The 8,091-nt window shown below is 38.0% G+C and overlaps 1 protein-coding gene across 2 annotated transcripts in view; it reads left to right on the forward strand.

The window, feature by feature from the left end:
• Positions 1-7,742, forward strand: part of ca8 (carbonic anhydrase VIII) — a 71,073-nt gene extending 63,331 nt beyond the window's left edge. For both annotated transcript variants that reach the window (XM_073051139.1, XM_073051046.1), the window contains exon 10: positions 7,231-7,742. The gene's annotated coding sequence lies outside the window, so the exon portion shown is untranslated. The remainder of the gene's footprint in view (positions 1-7,230) is intronic.
• The last annotated feature ends 349 nt before the right edge of the window (positions 7,743-8,091 follow it).

The following is an 8,091-nucleotide window of genomic DNA, read 5'->3' on the forward strand; positions in this document are numbered from 1 at the left end:
GATGGAAGTTTGTGAAATAGAGCTTGCTGTTACGATCAGGAAGGAGGTACAGAAGCCTGAAGGCACACACTCAGTGACTCAGGAACAGCTTCTTCCCCTCTGCCATCCAATTCCTAAATGGACATTGAACCCTTGGACACTACCTCACTTTTTATCTATAGTATTTCTGTTTTTTGCACAATTTTGAATCTATTCGATATACATATACTGTATAAAGGGTCAGTAATTCTGAGGAGTCACTGGGGATGTTGCATGTTTCCTATGAACAATGGAGAATATCCTTGAATCCTTTTTGCTCTGCCTGTACAGTAATCACATCCCTAGACAGAGGCTGGAATAAAATCTGATTCAAGAAGAGTTTTGTGGCTTGTCAGAAAACTGAGTGAGATTGGACCTCAGTGTTTGAGATTTTAGTTTAGCCTGGGAGAAGAGTCAGTTTGCTTGTTCTTCCATGAAATTTGGAGGACTTTGCGGCATTTGTCGAGGACCTTGTGGACTTGTGGACCTTTGTCTACGTGGGCTAGGATTTCATCATCCTACCCCTATCTAAGCCTTGAGCTCCTATTTAACCTTTGTTGGATGGTGTCCTCATTTTCATAGTCCCATCACTTTCTCTGGAACAATCCTTAGCCTGGATATCAGCATCTTGATTTGTTTAAAGCAGGATGGTATAATTCCCCACTATTTAACCTGCCCCCCTCACCCATTTCTCATTTTTAAATTGTTGCTTGCCTCTACACCAGGAAATCTTTATTTGATTAATATCAGTTGGTGTGCTTACCACACAGTTATATTTTGCATGAAGAATCATAGCCTGAAAACTAGCCAAGATGTGAATATAGTGCAATACATAAATCAGGAGGTAGTGGGCAGCAATTACTCTGAGGAATAACTTGCTTTTTAAAATGATTTACACATTGGACTCCTTTGGAAAAGTGTCTTGGACATGGTATTTTCCCCCAAAAATCTGAAGTCATGAGTTTTATTGCTGGCAAAATGTTGGAATAGTTTAGCATTTCCCAACTTTTTTTATGGCATGAACCTCACCATTAACTGAGGACCCTTGGTTGGAAGCCTCAGGAATAATTAGAAGGAATGCACCAGATTAAAAAAATCAACAAATTAACAAATTAAGGTGTAATAAATTAACTAAATTAACAAATCAGATTCAGACTCAGATTCAGTTTATTGTCATTTATAAATCGCAAATACAATGCAGTTAAAAAATGAGACAACGTTCTCTGGAATGATATCACAAGAAAGCACAAAACAGACCACACAAGAAAAACCACATAATGTTTGGTAATCCCCAACCCAGAGTCCGGAGAGGCTGCTGCGTATCGATATCGCGCTACCGTCTTAGCACGTTCTCCGGAAAGGAACTACAAACCCATCAGACAAAACTAAAGCTACAAGACCTACACAAAACCACATAGTTACATATAGTTATAGTTAACATATAATTTCAACGGTGCAGACAATACCATAATTGATAAAAGACTAACTGACAAAGACCACATAATTATAACACATAGTTTCAACAGTGCAAAGCAATACCGTAATCTGATACAGAGCAGTCCATGGCACGGTTTAAAAGAAAGTCTCAAAGTCCCAACAGCCTATCATCTCACGCAGACGGTAGAAGGAAGAAAAACTCTTCCTGCCATGAACCTCCAGCGCCGCAGCTTGCCGATACAGCCCCCTGGGAGCTCCGACCACAGCCAACTCCGAGTCCATCCGAAAACTTCGAGCCTCCGACCAGCCCTCCGACACCGAGCACCGAGCACAATCTCTGCTGAGCACTTTGACCCCAGCCCCGGCCGCCAAGCAACAGGCAAAGCCAAGGATTCAGGGCCTTCCCCCCCGGAGATTTTTCCGATCGCACAGTAGCAGCGGCAGCGAAACAGGCATTTCAAATGTTCCTCCGTGCTTCACACGTCCGTCTGCATCAAATCAGGATTGTACACGGCATCCTACTTGACAGATTACAGATATTCATTCCAAAGTGGCCGCTGCGCACTGCGTCATGCCGCCATCTTGAAATCTTGAAATAAAGGTGTAATAACTGATAGATATCTCCAAATACCCTCTTCTGGCCATAAACATTCTTTAACATTAATATTTCATTCCTTTGGTAGATAATTGGTGTTGGAACTTTCACTTTATCTGTCTCCACCTTCTTTGCATCCCAAATTTCCAAATGTATATTTAACTTTCTGCAGCCAATTTAAAATGTTTCCTGAGTTTTGTCTGATCTCAATCAAGAAGTTCTAATGCTTCCTCGCACCCAATGATGCAGTCCTGTCACTCATGGTTCTGGAGAGACTATCTTAAATTGCCATTTACTGTACTGTGTTATCTGGTTGAGGAAACAGTACTGGCTTTTCTACAGTGGCCTGCAACTAAACTGTTCATTTGGCCGTAGTGATGTACCATAGATTCCGTACTACAGAGCACACCTGATTAAAAGCCGCAGGCTCTAATTTTAGAAAGAAAATCAATTTTGTACTTGTACAAGCCGCACCGGATTTTAAGCCGCAGGTGTCCCACGTTGTAATATGAGATATTTACACAGAAAGATATTACACGTGAGGATTTTTTAACTTTTAATTAAATCCATATGGTAACATAAACAAATACATATTGCAAATGCTTTTTTTCGAACCGTGCCTGTAACACGGCTACTTTTAAATATACATACGTATCGGTAACACACAAATTACGTTGCGTATACTTTTTTACTGAACAGTGCACGAACAACATTCCAATATCTCCTAACGACTGGTAAAAAAATATATACTGCAGCCTACCAGGAAAAGTTATTGATCGCTTTTAACTTAAAAGCTGCATCATATGCTTGCAGCGGGTCTAATGCGCTCGCCCCCTCCTTTCCGTTTATCGCAAACCGGTATTTTCCCCACAAGACGCGGCGAAACCGGATGTGACATCATAGCATCCCGGGATGTAGTACAGAAAACAAATATACTTAAAACACTTCTAACTTTAACTAGAAAATACTAACAAATGAATTACTAAGCGAAAATATTATAAACTAAATAACTGCCATAAAGGCAGCACAATGCTTTTCTTCGAGTGTTTTCCATGTTGATGAGGGTGAGTACAAATGACTGATTTACAATAATTTAATTGTGAAAGTGCGCTTGATTTATCGTACAATTTCATTGGACCTCTGTGAACTACTCATCAATTTTATTGGTCTACTGTTACGAGGCAAAATGTTTTTGGCGGCATGAAAAAAAACCATGCATTAGCTGCACCGTAGTAAAGGCCGCAGTGTTCAAAGCTGTTCAAAGCGTGGGAAAAAAGTAGCGGCTTATAATCCGGAATCTACGGTAATCTGCATCTAGCATGATATCATGTTTTTTGAAGTAACCTGTTGATCTGGCTGCCAGATCTGATATGTAGCCTGTTCTGGTAGATCTGCTGAACTTGTTGATAATTGCTGTATGGCTGTCATCTCTAAGTGCCACTCTATTTTGTTCCTGCGGCAGTACTCTTGAGTCTGTCTTAACAGGATCCTTCTCCATTATTGCTGTGTCCAGCAACATGATCACTTAAATTGGTTCTAGATGACTAGAGTTTAGAAAGTGGGGTTGAGGGGCAATCATATTTTAAATCATAATGACTTTGGAGGATGCTGATTAACGAGGCAGAAGTTAATCATGGAATTAAATCTGTAATTAATACATTATATTAATAAAAGTTTAACTTATTCTTTTATTAAATTTGTGCTTCCTGTTAATAGCATTTTTAGAGTTGCCTTCCATTTTGTTTGTCACATTGTTTGTCAGATCAACTGGCCTAAAATTGCATACATTTTAATAACTTTAACAGATCTTATTCTTTTGAAGTTGATGTGCAAACAATCCTGCTATATTGCCCTATGTTTACTTTGTACAATCATGTAAGAATTTTTATACATCTGTGTTTGACTTCCAGTGACAGCTGCTGAGTTAACAGTAGTTTTGTTTAATTTCTAAAAGCAAACAACACCAAAGCCACCTTGCAGTCTGTTCTTTCTGGAACATATACTGTTAACAAACCTTGTTGGAAATATTTGCTTGCATAGTGCTCAGATTTTAGAATAAAATATGCAACATGTAGGCATGGTACTGGATACCATATGGTTAATTGCCCTGAGTGGTTTTTTGGTGAATACAATTCAATAAGTGTGCATCTCCAACATGTGCTTTGAACTCTTCCCTGGGATTAGTATATAATGCACAGATATGAAGGAAAGCTGCATTTTGGAACATGCTATTACAGGGGAGAAATGTGAAAGAACCATTCTGATGACAGGATATTAACAATATGTAGATCAGTTAATAATTTTCTGTTAGTGTGCTGACATAGGATTGGAGCAGCATCCTTGGAAGCTCCAGTTCCAGATTTCTTTTAAGTAGTTTGCCAATGGGAAAAATAGCAGGAAACTGGGGAAGAATTTTCCTTCATTAATTGATAGCTTCATTCTCTGCAGGCATAGGCCATTTCAACCATGTGAACTGAAATACTCAACCAGAGCAAAGAATTGATGGTCACTATTTTAGTGGAAAAACTAAAGTATTTCTAATTGGTAATTTCACGCATTTAGTTAGAAGGTCCTTCTGTTATGTTATCTAGCCATTGATTATGAAAACCAAGATCTTTGCACAATATGCTGCTACAATGAACCTAGATAATTGAATCTATAATATTGATGAATCCATTTAAACTTGTACTGATAAAGTCGAATTTATGAAGTTGTGGTAATGATTAAATGGGAACCATGTTAAGCCATTACTACCTTTTAAACCAAAGAACCAATATAGGGTATCTAAATAACTTCATGACACTGGATAGGTAAAGTGTATGATGCAACAAAAATTCACCAAAACACTTCTATTTAGAAATGTATCTTACTTTCCTTTCTGAAGTGATGACCAATAAGAGTACGTCATAAAGTATTGTCTATAAGGAGAAGCACTGTCGACGTTACGGGCCGAGACCCTGACGTCCTGACGAAGGGTCTCAGCCCGAAATGTCGACAGTGCTTCTCCTTATAGATGCGGCCTGGCCTGCTGTGTTCCACCAGCATTTTGTGTGTGTTGTTTGAATTTCCAGCATCTGCAGATTTCCTCGTGTTTGCTCATAAAGTATTGTATTAAGTTGCTATGATTTTTGCTTTGCTAAAGTTATACATTCTGTTTTGAGTGCTTGATCTCAATTATATGCAGGCATGGCTTCTATATATCATCACATCTTTGACAAAGCCTCAGAGAAGGCATAGATGGGTGTATTGGTGGCTTCCTGTACTGAAACAATGCCACGGTTCTGTGATGGACTCAAAAAAGATGAAATATTAAACTGATAATGCATGACTTGCTAAGTTTTGACCTTCACTTGGAGGTCAGTCCATTTATTTGCTTCAAGAGCATTCCTTTCTTGCATTCATAATCACTGCGTGCTCTACATGCTGGGAAGGCTGAGAGTTTTAAATGTAATGAAACTTGCAATGTGGTTGAATGCTTTGTCCAGCTGAATTTAAATGAAATTATCTAACTAATTTGCATTCTCTTTTACACAAATTGTTAAGAGGCACTTTTAGCTCCAAGTAACTTGGATATATATTACTATTCCTTCATTATTATCAATGGGCCAGTGTCCTGATTTTATCCTCCTCTAGGGCAGGAGCACTACTTGCGGGAGCTTATAACGTTACAAAATGAAAGCTCACCTCAATCCAAGGATAATTAAAAGTTGTTTCACTGGCAGCACTACCCCCATTTTGAATAGAAATGACAATCACTCTGATTTCAATTTTGGTTGCTGTTCCTCTTCCACAGCAAGTATATTCACATCTGTTATGCAGGGTCCAGTTTTGAGAGCTTTTCTTGGGTCACAAGTGTCTGGATAAGGCTCACATTGGTCACGGACACCCTGAGAGAGGAAAAATTACTGCAGAAATTTGTTTGCTGGTTGAAAGGAAACCTTATTCTTTGTAATATACAAGTTACTTAAAAGGTTTGATTTCATTTTGCTAATGAAGAGCCATTCTTTGTTAGGTTATGGATGGGGGGGGGTGATGAACAAATGACATTTTTTTTACATTGAAGAGTCTGTATACATACAAACCATGTTGTATGGAAGCACCTTTTATATGTGGCTTTAACCTTAAGATGAATATATGCATAGAGATGATGCATTTGCTTGCACTATACCTTACCTCATTAACTTGTCTCAAATTTAATACAATCAAGGAACCTGGGTACCAGAGGGTTTTGTACACACATGGACAAATGAATCACCTAATGATTCAATTTGAGTGCAACATCATATTCTGGTGGTTTCATGGAGAAAGCTGGTTGTACCATGATTGGCACCTTGTGGATTGGAAGAAAAATTGACACTCTCCATGACATTTCAGCCCTTACTTTGGTCTCCAAATCCTAGAGGAAGATATTCACAATTTAATTTTCATATCCCTGAGATATTCTAAAGTCATTTGAGACTGAACTACTGAGCTGAATAGACTACGATACTGGGAACCCAGCAGTGCATGTGCACACCAAAGTAGAAGGTGATGGTGTGGAAAGACAGCTGTTTAGGAAACTTGCCAGGGCAGTTTTTTTTTTGAAGGTGTACAGAATCCTGGAACAATAGTCATGGTATGTATTTTTATTTAGTCCTGTCTCTTAACTTAATTTAGAATGTGGATTAAATACTTGAGCCAATTCAAGAGTTTTATTTTCTATTTTTGCCCTGAAAAAGATGTGTCCTTTGTCCAAATTTGCTTGTTAATTTGTTCAATGTTGCTTTGCACTGTAAACATGTAGGTTGATTGAATTGATCTAGTTTAGGCAAAAATTTAAGCTGTTTCTTCTTATTTGTTCTTGTATGCTTAAAGTTTAAAAGAAAATCAGAATTGTTAGTATTCAGAAATAAAATGGTGCGTCTACCTCACTTGATAATATTTTGTGCAAACTTGATTGGACCATATGATACACAAACTCTGCTAAAGATACATGTGCAGAGCATTGTTTCAAACCCAGTTGAATAGCACAGATAAAAATTATTGAATAATTTGTACGACAAGAATTCTACAGTGGCAGACTCTGCTGATATATTAGAACTGTTTTCTTGTTATTCCATCTGTCTGCTCAGTTAAATGAACAGGGTGAGCCCTCCACTAAGGAATTTCTCAAGCATGAATGTGCCATTCTCTTTTAACAGGGTGAAGACAATGAGCCCACAGTATCCCACTATATGAGAAATGGATCTTTCTGAAGCTGCTGCCCCTTCAAAATACAAAGCATGTTTTGTGTTGCCTTCTATAATTAATGCAGTCTTGAAAAGCAGCTGTGGCAGTTGGCTTGTTCTCATAGTCCTGTTAAATATTTGCAAAAAAAAAGCTGATGCGCAAGAACAAGGGCCCATTTTTGGTGCCCCGAGCTTCATATATTTGTTTTTGTAGACTGGTTATGCATTTGGCTTTTGTAAATAGTTGTTTGTAAATGTGCAAAAATTCTGTAATGTATTTAATATCATTTAATGGTGATATACTTTTCTGAAGTTCCTTATGAGCTTGACATGTGAGATACTTGTTAGGTCTTTGCTGCTTGCAAGTGTACAACTTTGCAATATAGTAGCACTAACAGATAAGTTTGTTCTTGGACATACCAATGTGATTTAAGAGTTATCTGCATGAATGAATAAAACTGCACTGAATGCAAGAAAAGATCAAACATTTCAGTACCCATCTGATTTTATTCTGTTTAGTCTGCTTAATCATGAGTAGGTTATTTTAACATATTCGAGCAACCTGTTATCTAATGTTTACTATGAATTGTACCTGGAGGGAAGAGCTATAATCTGTTTGCCATGTATGTGATTTTAATTCTGGTTCCAGAAAGTCGTATCACTTTGAACAAAGTGATTTGAAGCATCTGCTCATTGAGCCATAATGCTCCTGAATATTCCCCTAATTCAGAAATTCAGAAATGGTCCTACTTTACCGTGTGTTGGGTGGGGAGAGTTGATTTAACACCTTGAATTTAAAGGCATGTCTTTTGAAGAGCATGTTGTTGAACTGTA

Source organism: Hemitrygon akajei, chromosome 1 (assembly GCF_048418815.1).
Source record: "Hemitrygon akajei chromosome 1, sHemAka1.3, whole genome shotgun sequence".
In the NCBI taxonomy this organism is placed as follows: Eukaryota; Metazoa; Chordata; class Chondrichthyes; order Myliobatiformes; family Dasyatidae; genus Hemitrygon; species Hemitrygon akajei.